Genomic DNA, 19,321 nt, shown 5'->3' on the forward strand with positions numbered 1-19,321 from the left:
GGGGTTCCAGGAAACAGCGTCGGCGCCCCGTTAGTCCTTCGGGCGGTCGGGGGGCCTGAACCGGCCGGGGGTGTGCCTCATCGCTCCGCCCTGACAGGGGGGGCGGGAGTAGAACGAAATAAAGTGATAATTTACTGCACCGTCAGAGCATCGACTCGCCGTGCAAGATGGCTCCTTAGGCATGCGGGTCAGCGAGGGGCTGCCGCATTGGATCGCCTGTAAGATGACCCACCTTATCAGCTACTTGTTGTGCGAAATAAACCTGCACCACTGCTTTCCCACAAATATGTCTCATGAGTTTCATTGGTATGTAAGTGTTAACGTGCGCAGTGTGGAGCGAGCGCTGGCGGTGTGGGCACTATGGGCGACGCTTGGACAGATAATTGCAAAACGCAATACAGCACGCCTATGGGGAGCGGGAAAACCTCCAACGCTCAGTGAGTGGAAAAAAGACATGGACTGGTGTATGCTGCAAGAGAAGACAGTCTATGTGGCCCGGGGCTGTCCCAGGAAATGGGTGGCAGGCAGTTTGGTCAAAATGGAATGAATACCGTGGAAACTTGTGTGAACCTCCCTTGATCCCCTCCCTTGACGAACCGTTAACGCTGTGAGGACTTCTGTACTGCCAACAGCCTGTGTAATATGACATATAAAGGGGTGTGTTTTGTATTAGATTCTGCGAATGCATTCCCGTAAAAACTGTGATTATATGTGTGCAATGACCAACGAGTTGATTTTTTGCTAAGATTTTTTTAAAAAAGAGTACGCATTTTGAAACAAATAAAATATTCTAGACCGACTGCTGTGCAGTCCAAATCACAGTTCATTTTTCGTTTACATTCATCTTGTCAAAATACGTTTTTAAATGCAAACGTGCCCAGTGCTTTCACATCTCCTGCTTTGAAATCATTAGTGAGGATATTTTTAAGGTTTAGGGTTGGGTGGGGGTGTGGGATGGTAGGGGTATTTCTAGGGTTATGGGGTGAGTAGGCACATAGGGTGTGAAGGGCATTTTTATGGTTTGAAGTGGGTAGGCGCATAGGGTGCTGGGGTGACTTTACGGTTTATGGGTAGGTAGGGACCAGTGTGGTAAGGGTATTTTCAGGTTTAGGGGTGTAAAGAGGTTTAAGGTGGTAAGGGATTTTTGGGGTTTAGGGGAGATGTGGAAGCACTGGGCAAGTTTGTATTTAAAAGCACATTTTGACAAGATGAATGTAAATGAAAGACTATTGCGAAAAAAATGTAGAGGCATAGGTTAGTAGCGATACCAAAAGGGAAACTAAAAATAATTTATATAAAATGGGGTTCGGGGTCTGCCATAATAAAGAAAACATTTAAATGTCAAAGAAATGTTTTCAAAGATGGGAGTTACAATTAATATACATATATATATATATATATATATATATATATGCTTCCTCCCAAGCAGTAAACACCACAAGCCTGCTGGTCAGGCGAAACGCGTCCGAGGGCTGACTGAAAATAAAATACTTTGGCCAGCACACAGTTTCATCAACTTGTAGTGTTTACTGCTTGGGTGGAAGCATATGGTAAAGACCCGACTTCAGAGGTTTTTTTGCGATGAAACACCCGCTGGTTTGGTAGGCGGCAGCAATTTCTGAAGTAAGGAGGAGTTGATATATATATATATATATGTTCCACTTACCTTACCATATACTTACTTTGCGTTGTAAAGGCATGCTTGGTAAAGGTTTATGCGTTGTACAGGCATGCATGGTAAAGGTTTATGCGTTGTAAAGGCATGCATGGTAAAGGTATATGTATGATAAAGGCATGCATGGTAAAGGCATGGCGTGGTAAAGGCATTGAACGGTAAATGCATGCATTATATTGTCATACATCCCCTCCTTGGCCACAGCCTGCATCCCTGTGCAGAAGCAATCCCTGCAGTTTCAGAGTGACACTCGCAGGTGGAGGCCTTTTTCGGGTGATGTTGAGCCTGTCAATTAGTTGCAAGGTTTATCTTTGAGCGAGAAAAGATGCAAACCCAGACTGAAGTAAATGTGTATCTTAAAGAGTGAGCAGTAAACAAAGCAGGGTAGACGTCATTGACGATTGCTGTCAGAACAACATTTGCAAGATTTTGAATATACGAAGTTCAGGAATTTCACACAATGTTTCGTAGGAGTAAACTCAGGGCTTTAAGTGGGCCGGGTCTCACCGGTGCTGAGCACCAGCAGTTTTTTAACCCCTTGACTGCGGCGGTAATTCCGCAGCAGCACTAGGGGAGGGGGGGGGGCCGCGCGGCGCCACCATGCTCGTGACGGAACTACTCCGTCATGAGCTGCGGGTAAGCATGGGCGGAAAATCCGTTCCGCTCGTGGATTTTGCGGATTTTCGGTAAATTCGCAATCCGCGAGATTCGCGAATTTCCCGCAAAATCCGCAAATCCGCGAGCAGCGGATTTTATGGCTTGCTCGCACTGTTCGCGTGAGTTCGCGGCTTCCCAGTTCAACTTCGCGCCCCGCGAATAAGCGCTAAATTGCAGAAATACGATTTTAGCAAAACTGAAACTACTTACCAGGTTCAAAAGTTCAAGCTCATCATTAGTAGCCATTTCTTGTAGTGCTTCCTGAGGGGCCCCTCCAGAGTTCAGTTGCCTACTTGCAACTATTATGTGACCCTGCTCTGACCCTCAGAATAGTTACACAAAGGTCCTGAATTACAGCTAAGGCAGACAAGCAGGAGCCAGGCTGGAAGTTCAAATCCAGTGACACATTAATCAGCCCCTAATTCATTATTGTCAGTTGGGGCAGGGCAGGTGTTGTAACTAATTTTGCAACAATGAAAGCACTTAGCAAGTGCAAAAGATCACTAATCAGGAAGCACTAAGGAAGCAGGTGCCAGCTAAAAAAATATTCTGTGACACATTAATCAGCCCCAAATTAATTCAGGTCACTTGAGGCAGGGAAGGTGTGCTTTGCTTTGCCGAAAATAATGTACACTGGACAACCAGAGGGTGCGGTGATGAAACAGAGGGTGGCATGGGTGGGCCAGAGGGTGGCATGAGTAGTCAGAGAGTGGCAGTGGTGACAGAGAGTGGCAGTGATGAAGAAGAGTGTCCCAAACAGGCTGGACACGTAGAAACAACAAGTTCGCAAAACTTGCGACCCGACAGGTAAGTTCGCGTTTGCGAAATTGTACAAAACCCTCGCGAATTGGCAGAAACCCGCGCGAACACAAAAAAAAAAATCCGCAAATTCGCGAGAATTCGCGGATTTTGCGGATTGCGAGTTCGCAAATCCGCAAAATTCGCGAACGCGAGATTCGCAAAATTCGCCCATGCTTAGCTGCGGGCGCGCTGTGCTTGTGACAGAATGGTTCCGTCACGGCCCCGCCCGTTCAATAGAACGAGCCGCGCAGGTGCGAAATCAGTGCAGCGCAGGCGTGGCGGCCGGGCCGTGACGGAACCATTCCGTCACCAGCACAGTGCCACCGCGGCTCGTGACGGAATGGTTCCGTCACGAGCACCCAAGGAGTTAAAAGAAGCCTCGAAACGGGTTTCTATCGGGCTCTGTTTTGTGCCCTGGCACAGGCGGTCCGTTTTTTCCCGGACTGCAGTGACAGCAGGCGCATCGATGTGCTCACGCTTACACCTCTCACTGCGTTGTAAGGGAAGGGACATTTTTTAAAGAGAGTCATTTTCTCTCTGGATTTCCCTTCTCTTTTTGGAAACTCAGGCGCAGCAACATTGTTGTGGTGTCACCAGGGCTTTAAGTAGAAGCTTTTTCAATATTATATACACAAGCCATAGTTGCTGCTTATTTATCTTATGCAACTAACAACCACTGACAAAGCCAATAGTCCTGACTTGTTATAGGTATGATGTTACTTGTTGTATCATATATCTGGAAGCAGTGACAGAAAAAGCAAAATACAAGTCTGCGGCACATATTGCTAAGCACAGATTTTTAGCTGACATGTTTTTAAACCACACCCTTAATTACATTAGACACTCCTGTTTGAGAGACCCTCCATTTTTTTAAAGCCCTAGGTAAACTGAACCAATCGCAGTTTTTTCATGCATACTGCGTGGCTTTTAGGAATCTGTCACTGACTGAATTGTGTAACTGCTTTCATGGAATGAGTAGAAACATCAACAGGATAGTGGCTGGAACCACGGTGTAAAAGGTCACTGTGACCATGCATTGTTTCCAAAAATTGACTTCCATGTTCGCTTCTGACTCCACCTCTTTTCTCCTGTTACCTTTCGCCAAAATGTCAGTCTTGGGACGGATGTTCAGTCAGCGTGAAGCAATGTGCGGGGTGTTGGGCTGTGATTCACTGGGGTTTCCTTCCTCGCCTGCTCCGGCCGTCCCCCCCTCGTGGTACTTCTGTGGATGCGACCACTGACTTCTCCTGTTTCCTCCTTGACAGGCGCGGAGCAGGAACTGCAGGAAAGATATGAACTCGCCGAGGGAAACCCGCCATCTGTAAGTTACCGGCTGCGTTTACAGTGTTTTGTGTCCTATTGATATGCGGTAATCAGTAAGGGAAGGTATTTCTTTCTGTTCGACAGTCGGGCGGACATTACATTATGTCAGCTTTGGCAGCTTGTCATTGATTCACTCCACAAGGGAAGAGGTGCTGGCATTGTGAACACAGGGGCTGTGTGTAGGGAGACTCCCTGCTGCTCGACTGGGAAAGAAGGAGGCACATTTATCAGATGCAGCTCTTGCTTGGAACTCCAGAAGCAGGCATCTATGCAGACGGGGTGACCAAGGCACCAATTTGAGGTAGAAAGTGGCAGCCAGGTCAAGAAGGGGAATGCCGAAATAGACATTTGAGAGGGATTAGGACTAAAAAAATCAGAAATGGGATTACTAGGATATAGCATCATTGTTCCCATATATAATCTGATTTGAGAAAGCTAATATGCAAAAACCTTTTTAAAAAAACCTTTTCAGCCTGGGAAAATAGCACCTCAAAAGCAGCACCTATCATGAGTTTCTCAGCTTTTGAAAATGGTTTTTGTTGTTGTACCTGAATGGATGCCAGTGCCCTCCATACCTTAGACCACATGGGGTCATCTGTGTTGCTTGACTCTCAGTGGAGAGCAAAATGATGCCCACTTCAGGCTCCTACCAAGTGAGCACCTGTTCCAGTGAGCTGTGCATGATCAGAGTACCTTTGAGGGGCCGGTGAGTCCTGAGCACCTTTAAGAAATGGGAAGCCTCTTGGTTTCAATCGAATCTGCAGCAACCAAGTTTAGTGTCTGCTGCTTTCTGTGTCTGAAATATCACATTTTTATTTGAAACATTACTCTTAAAATGTATTATATCCTCATGTGTATGATCTACTGGAGCTGCTTGCTTTGCTATACCTACTGATGTGATGTTTTGATACTGACCCTGCCTTCTGTTCCTCTGATCCTTTGCTTTTGGATAATCTATAAATGAGTCTTTGTAAAAGGTATGTGGTATTTAGCGCAAATCTAGCCAAGAGGCAGCAGGGCTCTGTAGAGACAAACATAAAGTTAACCAGTGAATGGAGAGGTAGCTGGGTTGTGGACTGTTACTGCATTGTGATGAAGTGTTCTTTAACCCCTTGCGTGCTGATGACGGTCCCCGTCCGTCATGCAGCACGGTGGGCGTGTGCTGATGACGGCCAGGGGCCGTCATGAACCTACCCACTCTTTAAAAGCGCCGCACAGGCGCAGAATCGCGGCCGCACGCAAGGGGTTAAAGTAGTATGTCTTTAACTCTTTCCCAAGTCAGAGCAGCGATTGGGTGGTCCGGTTTGATGTTGCTTCGGATCCTGTGTGTATAAATGGAAAAGTCTGCTTCCTTGTTTTTTTCTTTTTAATATTCTTAGTCTGCAGTCTGATGGTTTCCTGGCTGCCAGTGTGCTGAGAACCATCAGGCATGGGAGCTTCTCTTGAAGATAAGTGGTGCTGCAGGTCATGGTTGCTTTGTAAATGCCACAGCTGGTTTTGAAAATGGTGCTGGCCAGCAGAGGGAGCCAGTGATCTTCCATCAGACTAGGGGTGATGTGATCATATTTCTTCATGCCATGGATGAGATCGCTGCCGTATGTTGGATACCTGTATGGGGTGATAGTGTGGAGTCTGGGAGACCACGGAACAGGGTGTTACAACCATACAGATGCAAGACTACAAAGCCTTGAACTGTAGCTCTGAAGTAACTGTCGGGAAGAACGATTTCACTTTCTTAGGAAGCGAGCCATCTTTTTGTTTTTTTGGCAATGTGTTCCTTGAAGGCGATGTTGGCATTCAATTGATACCCAGGATCTTTAATTGTTGGGCCTTATACTTAGGGGCTTTGGTACAAAATTGGAACCTTAGGGTGATATGCTGGGTTTTTCAGTTTTAGCAGCTTTTATTCATGATAACCCTGAATATTAATATATTTATGTATGTATTGATTGCTTTTATGATTTTATATGCCTAAAATCGAATAAAGCTCGTTTTGACTTTTGAATATATTTATGCTTTGGACTTTTCATTGTTGCTTTGTAAAGCAGTTTAGTTGTTTCATGATCTACACATGCAAGAATATCCTGTTTCTCAAGATACTACATATTTTGTGCTATAAGTAATGATTCCTTTGGCTAGGTGAGTTGACCCCCATACCGTCTCCACAACAGGCCCCACCCGCTAGCCACCACAGTTGCTACTCCTCTACAACAGTCATCAAAACTTTTTTTTTTTTGTTTGCAGTTTTATATAGCGCAGACTCGACCCGAAGGCATCGGAGCACTTTACATGAGCATCAGTTATGTTACACAAGGACATTTTTGTAGGCACAGGGAGATTAAGTGATTTGCCCAGAATCCTAGGTTGCTGAGCTAACGCCGAAACTCGAACCTGGTTCCCCAGTTTCAAAGTCGGCAGCTCTGGCCGTTATGCCACCAATTTTTTTTCTCTCAAAAGCTTATTCAAGTTTACTCTTCCTGCTCTACAGTTGTTGCTCAGTCTGAGATTGTTCTGGAAACTTATTTCTGGGCCTATGTTGTCTTGCTCATGATGGTGTTGCTGGATCAGATGTGGCAAAATCAAAGGATTAGATTAATGCCTTACTGATGTAAGGATGGGAACTTGAGCACGCCTGTATGCAAAATTAATTGCTGTATTTATAAAATACAGGAATTATTTTGCATACAGGCGTGCTCAAGTTCCCATCCTTACATCAGTAAGGCATTAATCCTTTTCTAGTTATCTTGCGCCTCTAAGGACAGGAGGTGGCCTTCCTGAGCACCCTCACCGTGTGAACTTTCTGACAAACATTGAGATTACCCTTATATTAAAAAGGAGTGCAGCGGTTTTCAGCGAAAATCATAGGATTCCCAGAGGGCAACTGTTTGCATTATGAGTAAATCAAAGGGCAGTAGGACTTTTACTATAATAGTCACTACGTGCCAGTGAGTTGCAGTGTAAAGTCCCAAACTGGCCTCTTGTTAAAATGTACGTACTCTTACCTACCCCCACCTCCAAGCGCTGCATACTTTTTTTGAAATGCCTTTCTTCCCTAAAACTGTTTTGACTTTTCAGGAAAGTACAGTTTCAGGGATGCTTGAATGGCCGGCTTCCATATTTTGGTACGACTCTTTGGTTTTACCACCACACTTCTGATGTTCTTTATTTTTCTTAGCAGGGTTGTGCCCCCTCCCACTACATCTCTCTTCCCCATAGGGGCGCTGGGCCTGTGCTTCTTGACTCTGTTTTGTATCTCACTGTTGGCACCTGTCACGGTGTGCAATAATCCTGCGGTACTGCTGAGGAAAGGATCCGGCAGAGAGAAGAACGCAGTGGGAAGTCTGAATAACAAGTCAGGCGTCCTCTTTATTCTTACAATTTGAGGAGCGGACATTGTGAAACTAAGTTGCTCAGTAGGTGAAACTGAGTTTCAAAATGACCTATCTGAGGAAAGAACACTCCTGTTGTCCCCGCTTGCTTTGACTAAAGGAAAACAATAGGAAAAGGCAGATATCTGTGAAGTAAAAATGTTATATTTTCTCTGAGTGAACATATAATATTTAGAAGTTTTTTTTAAGTATATGTGGCAGTGGCGGTTCCTACGCTAAGGCGAAGGAGCGTTGCCCCACTGCGCAAAAAGGAAAAACAAAATGACAATAACATATCGTTATTATAATTTTAGTTTTCCTATTGCATGCAGTCAGTGGCCTGTGTGCAGTGTGGAGCGGGGCTAGCCAGAGTAGGGGAGGAGTGGCTTGCACTCCCAAAGTGCGCATGAACTGTTTGGCCGGCCCTCTTGGGGCAACCAAACAGTTCATGCGCACTTTGCATGTTCCCCACCAGACTGCATTACGCAGCCTAGTGAGGAACATGCAGAGGATGCCTGTTCCCGTCTGAGCGCCGAACCACGGCGCTTAGAACAATCACAATACTGCTTGCAGCGTTGTGATTGGCTCTGAGAGCCTGTGTGCCGGGTGCTTCCTACTGCCGGCTGGACTGGAGAAAGGAAGAAGGAAGAGGGTTTTGTTTGTTAATTAACCCCCTACCCATGCCCTACCAAATCCGTCCAGTAGCAGCCGCCACTGATATGTGTAGGTATCAGATTATGATGTAACAGTGAAGTGGATAGGGTGGTGATTTGGTCAGGCATATTGTTCTATAGTGTTAAGACCGGATCCTGTTGACATTGCCTAAAGGATTCAAAGGGTTCTCAAAAATGCAGTGACTAAGTGAGGAATCATTATCCTCTGCATGCTGTGACTTTGGAAACACAACAAAGTGACATCTACCCTTCCACTATAATGATGGTGAAGTTGCGTGCTGTCCACCGGTGGAACATGACACCATAGCAAAGAGACATTAGATTGCCAGTTGGCAGGGCGAGAGAAGAAAGGAGACTTTGGAAGTCATTGAGATGCTGGTGGCCAGCTCTGCAGCCTGCCAGATCAGTATGTTCCCTGGGTTCCACAACCCTTAATGTTATGTTAGGTTTAGCAGTTTTAAATTACTTGATTACCCAGTGGTGTCTTGGCGCTAGCAGAAAGAACACAACTTGATGCATTTGGGTAACTGCTGCGCTTTATAGATTTAAATCAAAACAAAACTGAATGAACCCTACGTTAAACTTAGTTATTAAAAATCCAGGTTTTGCTTGCTTTCTAAAAGCAAGCAGTGTAATGAGAACCGCCCAACATTTTTTAGATCCACGCCTGCCTTGGATCACACTGCCTATACTAATCCTGTCAGTATTATGGAGGCTTTCTATGACAAGGAGAACACTGAGCGAGTGCCAGGTGTTTTTGGTCCCATTTTTGGCATTTGTTTTTGTTGCACCAAAATAAAAGTTTTTGAATTTATAAAAGTAATTGCTACGACGCATAGGGAGTTTTCTACCTGTTCTTTTGAGACATTCTTAGCACAGCATGGTGTTCCAAGCGAGGAAATCCAGTGATAGTTGTCAGACCCTAAATAGTGCAGCGACTGTCACAGTAACAAGCCACCCGGTCAAGGGTTTCCACCAGAAGACAGAGCTGAGGCTGAGCCAGTGGTGTGGCGTAGGGTGGAGCCAAAGGGGCGGTTGCCCCGGACGCAGAATTTTTAGGGGCATTCTTGAGGGGGGCAACATTTTAAAGAAAAGTGGAAGAATACTTGTCTCTGAACTGAACATAAGATTTACAGGCCACCAATGCCAGCAGGCCATGGTCGGCCACAAAAACACTGGGTTGGATGCCCCGTCTTCGGGCTTTCCACCAAAATTCCATTTAAAGCTCACTACTTTGGTACCAAGCCAATCATCTTCATCCTCAGCACCGACCATTTCAAAACGAAAATAGAAATCCAGCCTGGTTCCGAAGATTTCCAAATCAGCACTAAATCCATATACAGCCTCACACTGGGCGTATTTTGTCCGAAACTGTTCCTGCACCATACAAAATGCCAACTTTCCTTCAAAGAGGTCATTGATCTACTATTGTCATCAAAAAAGAAGAGGACTATCAAGACCACCATTCTCTTGCACCCTCTTACACCATCCTCTCCACCTCGACCACCATTTATTCCTCCACCACCTTCACGCTCTCCCCTTCATTCAATGGGTGGTCCATTAGATATTACTCCTCAAGGGTCATTACATTCATTTCCAGGTGGGCATGGCACAGGGGATGATACTTTTTATTATCACAACCCTCCGCCTTGGTCGATCTAAGATATTGACCCACCTGGTGACATTGATCCTGACCTGTAACCTGCAAGGCCATCTCCTACTGATGACACCACCTCTTATCAGGAGCTTATTAGCAGGAATGCAACCTACCATCAGGTGCCATCACATAAGGAGCCTATAGAAGAGGATTTCCTTTTTGAAACCCTTTCCACTATACATCGGGTAACGCAATATCTCACTATGCTCACGGGTATGCTCTGGCATACAGATATTTTTAAAGATCCAGTGGAAACCCGTATTATCAATCCCAGGGTGGATAAAAAATACAATTCCTCACCATCTGGCCCTATTTATATCAGGAGAAAATTCCACCAGACTCTCTTGTTATCTCCTATTCACTTAAAGGGACTAATTCCCAGGCTGCCAGTGAAGCTCCATCTCCTGATAAGGAAAGTAAGCTTATTGATGCCTCTGGCAAAAGCGTAGCTTCACAGTCTGCCAATCACTAGTATATTGCTAACACCATGGGGTTATTGGCCAGATATTATCGCGCCCACTGGGACGAAATGGAGGAGCTCTTTCAGCACCCCCCAGAGGAACATAAAAAGAGAGGGCAAGAGCTTGTAGTTAAAGGTAAAATTGTTTCTGATACCTCCATTAGGTATGCCCTTGACTCTGCAGACACTGCTGCAAAGGGCAGTAATACCAGCGTTTTGTTGCATCGCCATGCCTGGCTGCTTATATCTGGTATTAAGCCAGAGGTTCAACAAGACTTATTAAATGTTCCTTTTGATAAGGAACACCTTTTTGTCCCACAAGTTGACCAGGCTCTTGAAAATATGAAGAAAGACAGAGAGGTTGTAAAATCCATGGGTGCAGTACAAACCCCAAGTCCTCGTGGCTCCTTTCGCCGCACCTCTTATAGGGCGGGGGCCAAGACAGTATCCTCAGATGCCTCTTCATACCACAGAGGTTAGAGTCATCAATCCTTTCCCAGAGGCTATTATAGGGGCACATACAGAGGCAACAATTCAACAGGTAGAGACTAAGGTTTTTCCCCACATGGTGCTGCACCCACCACAAAACAGTGACTCTTTGTTCCTTCCCCCGATTATTCCACACCTGTCAGTGGCAGATTTCAGCAGTTTCTCCCCACTTGGTGATCCATAACATTGGATCAGTGGGTGTTGAACATTATCCAACATGGTTATTGTCTGAAGCTCATCACCTCACCTACAAACATTCCACCTTGCATTTGCAGGCTCTCTCTGGTACACCAATCATTACTCAAACAGCAAGTTTAAGCTCTGCCTGTCAAAGGTGCTATAGAACCGGTTCCTCTACAACAGCATGGTTCAGGACAGGAGTATACTTTCTATACTTCCTAATCCTCAAAAAGGATGGATCTTTACCACCAATATTAGATCTATGGCCATAAAAATCATTACATTCTCTTATAGCATTTCCACATGGTCACTCTTCAAGATGTGATCCCACTTCAGCAGCAAGGTGACTTTCTCTTAGCTGTACACTTAAATGACACCAATTTTCACATCCTGATACAGCCAGCACATCCTAAATTCCTCATATTTCTCATAGCAGGCAAACATTATCAATTCAAATTTCTCCCATTTGGGGTAACTACTGCACTTCAAGTATTCACCAAATGCCTAGCTGTGGTAGCATCATATTTGTGGAGAAGTGTGGCTCACTGGTTAGAGCAGGCAGACCCTGAAGCAGAGGTCAGACCTGGGACCAGGGTTCAATTCCCGACGCGGCAGGGTCTTGAGCTCAAATGTCCACAGACTCGATAATTCTCGCTTCGGTGCCTGACCTAATCATGGGTTCACACTCTGCAACTCTGGGTATTAAGCTTGCTTAACCTCCACAACGGCCCCCCTAAGCGCTTAGAGACCCCTGGGTGATAAGCGCTATATAAATCCAATATACAATACAATACATAGACAAAACATCCATGTCTTCCCATATCTTGTCAATTGGCTTATCAAAGCCCATACTCTTCCACTGTGTCAACAACACGCTCAAAGTTCCATAATCATGCTACATCAGCTAGCTTTCACCATCAGTTTCCAAAAATCCGATCTTCAACCTTCACAGATTTAGCCATATCTAGGGCCTATCCTAAACACACAACTTGGGTTATCCTATCCCAATACATCCAGGATCCAAAATTTCCAAACACTAATAGCACAGTTCCAATCAAATCAACAATTGACAGTATGAATTGTCATGGCCTATTAGGAATGATGGCAACATGCATCGCAATAGTCCCACTTGCACTTTTACACATGCGTCCGCTGAAGGAATGTTTATCACAACAATGGTTTCAGTCACAGGGTCAGTTAGAGTATCTAGTGTTGATAGACAGCTTCACTCACCATTCACTGCAGTGGTGGAACACAAACAACCTGTTAAAAGGACGGCCTTTCCTCGACCCTGGTCACCACATCATTTTGACAACGCATAACTCACAGCCTGAGGTGCTCACCTACACGATCTCACAGTCCTGGGTCTCTAGGAGACCAAACACCAGAGTCTCCACATCATCTACCTAGAGCTTCAAGCTGTTCACCTAGCATTGAAAGCCTTCCTAACTCACCTAATAGGCAAAGTTGTCTTAGTTTGGACGGACAATATGACAACAATGTACTATGTACAAAAACGGGGGAGGGGGGCGCTTTATAGTTTTCACGCCTATCTCATACCATTTGGCATTGGGCTCTATATCACAACATTAATCTCCTAGCAGGACATTTCCCAGGAATGGACAAGGATTTTGCTGACCTCCTCAGCAGGATGCAGCAACAAATCCACGAGTGGGAACTCCCCTCCACAGTCCTCCTCCTATGCTTCCACTTGTGGTAATTTCCACAGATAGATCTGTTTGCAACCACAGACAACACAAAATGCCTCTATCCAAGGAAAATGCTTTATGGATGAATTGGTCAGGGATATTTGCCTATGCTTTTCCACCTCTCCTTCTTTCGTTTCCCGTTCAGAAGCTCAGGCAAACATCCCTCATATCCATGCTCGTAGCTCCCACTTGGGTCCAACAACCATGGTTCACAACACTATTTGAACTCTCTATAGTCCCACACCAGTAACTTCTTCACAATCCAGACTTTCTCAATTAGAACCATAGAGGAACCAGGCACCCAAATCCCATGGAACTCAACCTAGTAATTTGGCTCCTGAGGTCATAGAATTCAGTTATCTCAATTTCCCTCCAGAATGCATGACCATTTTAAAAGAAGCTTGTAAACCTACTACTAGAGCATGCTATGCAGCCAAAACGAAAATACTGGTCTATTATTATCACAATAACAGTATCAAACCATTTAATGCTACTGTACAAAACATTGTCTGTTAGCTTTTTCATTTACAACTCTCTGGCCTTGCGTTCACTTGCATAAGATTACATCTTGTTGCAGTGGCCGCCTGTCTACAAAATAGGCAACACCTATCTTGGTTTACAGTACCACTCATCAAAGCTTTAATGGAAGGCCTTAAGAGAGTGATTCCACCTTGAGTTCCACCTGCACCAACATGGAATCTTAATACAAGACTTATGGGTCCACCATTTGCGCCACTTCATAATTGTGCCCTTTAATTTTTATCTTGGAAGGTCACTTTTTTTTAATTGCCATAAATTCACTTCGACGTGGGGGTGAGTTCCAGGCTACAACCCTTCTTCCAACTACACAGAGATAGGGCAGTTACATGGTCTACAACACTCACTTTCACTAAACATTATTGTGTGGATGTTCTAGATTGCCAACAAGCTAATGTAGGTCAGGCAGTGCTACATATGCTCTTTCAAACAAATGCAACACCCAAAGGTTAGTCACCGCTTTTGGGGGGCACTGCTTTACACTATATTTGAAACATGTGTATCTACAACCACGCATGCCTCGAACAGATTATGTTACTTATTCTGTAAGCATCTGTTCTTGGCTTTTAGTGCTGCATATTCACATGTGTCCACCCTCTTCCCCAGACACCTGTAGCAGTTGCAGTTTCTGTCTTACCTGTGCATACACATGGACTTCTCTTTACTAACACTTTCCTATACTCCAGTCTCACCCATCTGAGGGAAAGCAATCTAACAATGGAGTCAGTGCCCATGCAAACTATTCCCAAGAAGAGGAGTTACTTTACCTTGTGACTTGAAATACTTCTTCGAAGACAAACAACTTGCACACATCCGGACCCAACACTAAATGGCAGGAGTATGCAAAGCATTCGAATCTACCGCACTACATGCCAAGAATAGATGCTTACAGGGTAAGTATCATAATCCTTTCTTTGTGTCATTTCTGCTTGTTTATTCTTCCTGCAGTGTCCCATGATCACAGGAATTTGTTTTCATACGCGTTGGTGCTATCCGCGGCTATGTCTATTCCCATTTAATTGTACAATATAACTATTGCTTCTGATATGCGTGTCAGGCTAGGACAGAAAATAGGCAAGGACACCAAAATAAAAGCGGCCCCCGATAGTGAATTAGATAGCTAAAAAAGTTGCCCAGGTTTGCAAATTCAAGCAGTTTTGAGCTTACAAAGATGCGCTGTATAAGTGTTTTGCAAGGTATAGAAGACTGCATGAATTTTAGATTGTTGCAGGCAATGCTTGTTTTAATATCAGGGATATCAACAGTAAAAATCAGCCCAACAGACCATAGAACATGCCCACAAAAAGCCTTTCAACTGGCCCGCTCACTGACCTGTCAAACCAGCGGTCGACCACTTCCTGATTCTCCTATAGGCCAGTGCAACCCCCAAACGTGGAACTTTGTAAGGGAAGGAAGGTTCCAAGGTTATCAAGCTATTGCTGATGAGTCCCTGTTCTGTGGAGCTCACTATGAGAGTTCTCAATGAAGAACTTACCTAATTTACCTCTCAGTGGCCAGAAGCTCATTTTATCAGTAGTGATGGGTTGTGGACAAGCTTGTGACCACCAAGCATTGTGAAGGAAGATTGCAGCGTAAGTTCTCATAGGAATCCAGTTGAGGTGAAGTTTGCTGCCACCACTGCTGAGGAGTGAAGCACCATCATAGGACACATAAACTGAATCGTTAGACTTCGTTCACGGTCACAGCGGACTTCATTTCAAATCATTGCTTTTATCGGTGAAGAGACCATACTGTTACAAGCTACCATGCAAATAAGCATGCTAGGCAGTCCACCATTGATGTTCTTTACATACATCTCTATCCATACCTAGCTTACCAGATATTTTTCTGTGGGTTGAGACGTACAGCTCCATCTTGTGTCCCAGTAACATTTAAACTGCAGTACTATTCCTAACGCCCTTGGGTATCGGAATGGGCAACACCGAGAATGATAGAATTGAACAGCACACAACCTTTAGTGGTGAGGATCAAATACCACAAACATCAGGTAACAGCGGCAGTTGATTTATGAACATTGCACTCCGAATAACTATTGTAGTTGCATGTAGGAAAGTAACACACCAAGAAATGTATGGAAGTTTGGACAAGGACAAGTTTTACATGCAGCAATATTAAAACATGAACCAAGAGAGCAAACATTACCAGTCACCAATGAGTTTAGTAACTTTTCCTGAGACTATAGTGACTAATGTTATTGTTTTAATTTACTGTAACAAACAAAGTTGCGTATAGAATCTGTAGTGCCACCACCCATGTTACAGTAATCTACAGGAAAAGCACTAATAATATGGAAGGACTTGAAAGATGCCTTTGTGACTTATCTGGAATCTGTAGGGAGGATGTTTTTGTTCCAACTGTAAAGTTTGGGAAGGAAGGAAGGAAGGAAGGAAGGAAGGAAGGGAGGAAGGAAGGAAGGAAGGAAGGAACGAATGAACGAAGGAACGAAGGAACGAACGAACGAACGAACGAACGAACGAACTGAAGTGGTCACCCAGAAGGAAGAGTTCGAGGAATGGAAAAATATTGATCTAGAGCACAATGATGTTGAATAAGAAATAACCAGTTTAAGCACTAGAGAAAAATTATAAGGCAAGTGTTAATGTAGTAGTGGAAAGACAGATTTTTCTCCAGGGTGCAATTGCCAGGAGAGACAGAAGAACAGTATGTGTCGGTTCTTAGAACACTCATAAGAGCATAATTACAAGCCCCTAACGCCACCGGAGCGTCACTTCTTTAGATGCTCTGGTGGCATTGTACCATTCCCTATATTTACAAGGTGGTGCTAAGCCACTTAATGTGGCTTAATACCACCTTGTAAATATGGCCCTTTCCGCTGCTGCAGCAAAGGAGCGGGCAATGGGTGTTGCTATGGGCGTTCCACTGCAACACCAACTTTTTTTTTATGCTAACCCAGATATACAAGGCTGGGGCAGCGCCAAAAACTAAGGCCTGCTACTACCTGGTTTTAGGATGGCGATACGAGGAGAAATTATTAATTTATCCTAGTTTTTTGCTCTTTCTGGAAAGTGCAAATTGCCATTATTTATTGTTTATGTGCAGGAAGGTGTCCTTCCTGCACATAAACAGTAGCCCCTGCAGCGCAGGCACCCTTGCAACATGGCGACAGGGTGCTTACACTGGTGCTAGGCAGATTTTTTAGCACCAGCACTAGGGGATACACAGGGGTGCACCGATTTTTGGTAAATAAGGTAGATCCATGAGTTTTGAAAATGTCAGAGCGCGGCGTTGCCAAATTTGTTGTAACACATCGCTCTGGCATTTTTAGGTCGAGTAATTTATTACTCGAAACTATTATGTTAGAACAAACTCTCTTGACCAAGCGGATTTCTCACAATGCATGTTGTGTTCCGGAGCGTGAAGCTTCCCCAGGCGCGCGCTTGGCCTCACTCACACCCCATATGCCCGCTCCTCCGCCCCCCACGCCTTGCACCAGACTTCATTGGAATGCGCTCCACTCGCTCGCTGCCCTGCCCCCCCAGGCTTTTGAAGTGCAACGCTTCTCCAGCGCTTCCCTCCCACTCGCTCACTCCCCCGCCCAACCCCTCCACACACAGCAATGCCGAGAGCTTGTTGTTGGCCAGCTGTTACCTCCTTGCTCGCACCTCTGCCCGTCATTGCTTCCGTCCTTCCGGCGCCTGTCACTCCGTCTGAGCACACTTGCTGAGAGTAATGGGCATCCGCTCTTAAGCAATGCTGGTTTTATTTGCCGATTGCTTTGCTGTTAAAATAAAAAAGAACATCGTCACTGTATATGTGGCAAAATGCTCCATAATTTGTATTTTCTTGTCCCATAATTTTGTCATTCTTGCCATACAATATGTTTTTTAAATGCCGCAAACTTTTATACCCCTCCTGTGATGTGAAACTAATTTCTGGATGTGGTCGCCTATCGCCACCTGCAGGCCAAAACTATGATTTGTGTGCTGTAATCATCTGAAATCGCCACAATAAAGATCTGAATGGCGTCTGTTGATAGGGTTCAGTTTTTCTTTCTCAATATGAAAGTACGGGGTGAATTTGTAAATGATCTTTTGCATTCTAAGGCTATATAATGCAATTGCAATAATTACTCTAATTTCCAAACATATTTGATGTACTACGACTCTTGAAATAAGATGCTGCAACCTAGGGTAGCTGTTAACCAAATGGAGTTTAATATTTCAAGCGATTTGAGGATTTTGTCTGTTCACATCAGCTGGTCACTTAGCGCAACTTAGTCCATTCCAGGAACAGAAGAGCTCCATGTCCAACATTTACGGTACTATCACAGGCGAACCACAGATGAGCATAAAAGGTTTATCCCTTGGCTCTGGTTGCTGGGAGGTCTCTCGTGGTGGGGTTGTTGGTGCACTCGGTTGTTTGGACAGCACTTGCTGATTGCGCATTCCTTGTCTGTCTGAAAAGAATTCCACAGCTGAGCGCGAGCACACAATCCTCTGCCCACCATCCCCCACACAAGGGCCGGATAGAAAGCACAAAACGGCGCATTTGTCGTGGCATCTCCCTAGGCTTCAAACGGGAGGGCACTGTTACTTTAGCACAAAATAATCTTGTGCACTTAAAAATAAGGCGGGAACTTGGTGCGTTCTAATTTTGTACCACTTCAAACATTGACCAATCACGTGTCCTCTTGCTGCAAATAACAGTACACATGTCCATCAAAAGAGCATGGGGCGTCAATGCCTTTATGAAATAATACACAACTGCTACATTTATCTGGAGCCTGACATCTTACTTTACAGGTTGGAGATAACTAATGGTCCCAATTATTTAAGTTTTTTTTGTGACTAAGGGCCATATGTATGAAGCAAATTTGCATTCGCAAAGGCCGAAATTAGCAAAATTATATGTATGAAGTAAAATCTGGTCCAAAATAAGGAATCGCAAATTTTGCGATTCCTTAAATGCAATGTATGAAGCCAAAAAAAATTCCAAAATGCCCTTAAGGAATCACAAATTTCCACTAACTTCTAGTTGCTGGTAAGTTGCGATTTCCTTGAAAAGTGCACATTTCAGCATTTTTCAAAGTGCCATGTGACGCACATACATGCCCTTAGGGCATGTATGTGCGCCACATGTGCACCCATGCATATTTCAGGGGTGCAACAGGGTGTCCTTTGGACACCCCTGCACCCTTGAAATTATTCTCAGTTTGCGATTTTCAAATTGCGAGTCGCAAAATTGAGAATACCTTCCCATTCATTCCTATGGGCCTCCTGGCCCATAGGAATGAATGGGAAAGTATTCCTTAATTGCGATTCGCAATTTGCTAATCGCAATTAAGGAATACTACGAATTCGCAAAAAAAAAGCGAATTTGTACGTACATACCAATTTGCGATTCTGAAATAGCGATTTCTTAAAAATCGCTATTTCAGAATCGCAAATTGGTACCTTCGTACATATGACCCTAAGTGCGACTTTGTATAGGATTTCCAGGAAAAAGTGGTCCCTACTTCTGGGTTTAAAACAAAAAAGCTATGGAAATCTGACCCAAAGTCTGTACTTTCACTGTGCACTAGGAGTGTGTATTTTCCCATATACATCAGTTAGCTTTAAGGACGAAGGTCGTTTTTCTGAGCAGGGCATTAAACTACTTAACAAATGTGAAAGATTGATGTCAGAATGGTACATTTTCATTGGTTGATTTCAGCGGTCCTCATCCTTCCATATGATAGAGTAGGTATTGTTTAGATTGCTTAATTAAGTACGTCAGAATATGTATGTAGATTTATTGTCCGACTTCAGCA

The 19,321-nt window shown here is 44.4% G+C and overlaps 1 protein-coding gene across 1 annotated transcript in view; it reads left to right on the top strand.

Moving 5' to 3' along the window:
• Positions 1-19,321, top strand: part of PRX (periaxin) — a 290,364-nt gene that overhangs the window by 161,239 nt on the left and 109,804 nt on the right. Inside the window, exon 2 of the mRNA XM_086938249.1 lies at positions 4,399-4,454. The gene's annotated coding sequence lies outside the window, so the exon portion shown is untranslated. The remainder of the gene's footprint in view (positions 1-4,398; positions 4,455-19,321) is intronic.

This window comes from Lissotriton vulgaris, chromosome 9 (assembly GCF_964263255.1).
Source record: "Lissotriton vulgaris chromosome 9, aLisVul1.2, whole genome shotgun sequence".
NCBI classification, from domain to species: domain Eukaryota; kingdom Metazoa; phylum Chordata; class Amphibia; order Caudata; family Salamandridae; genus Lissotriton; species Lissotriton vulgaris.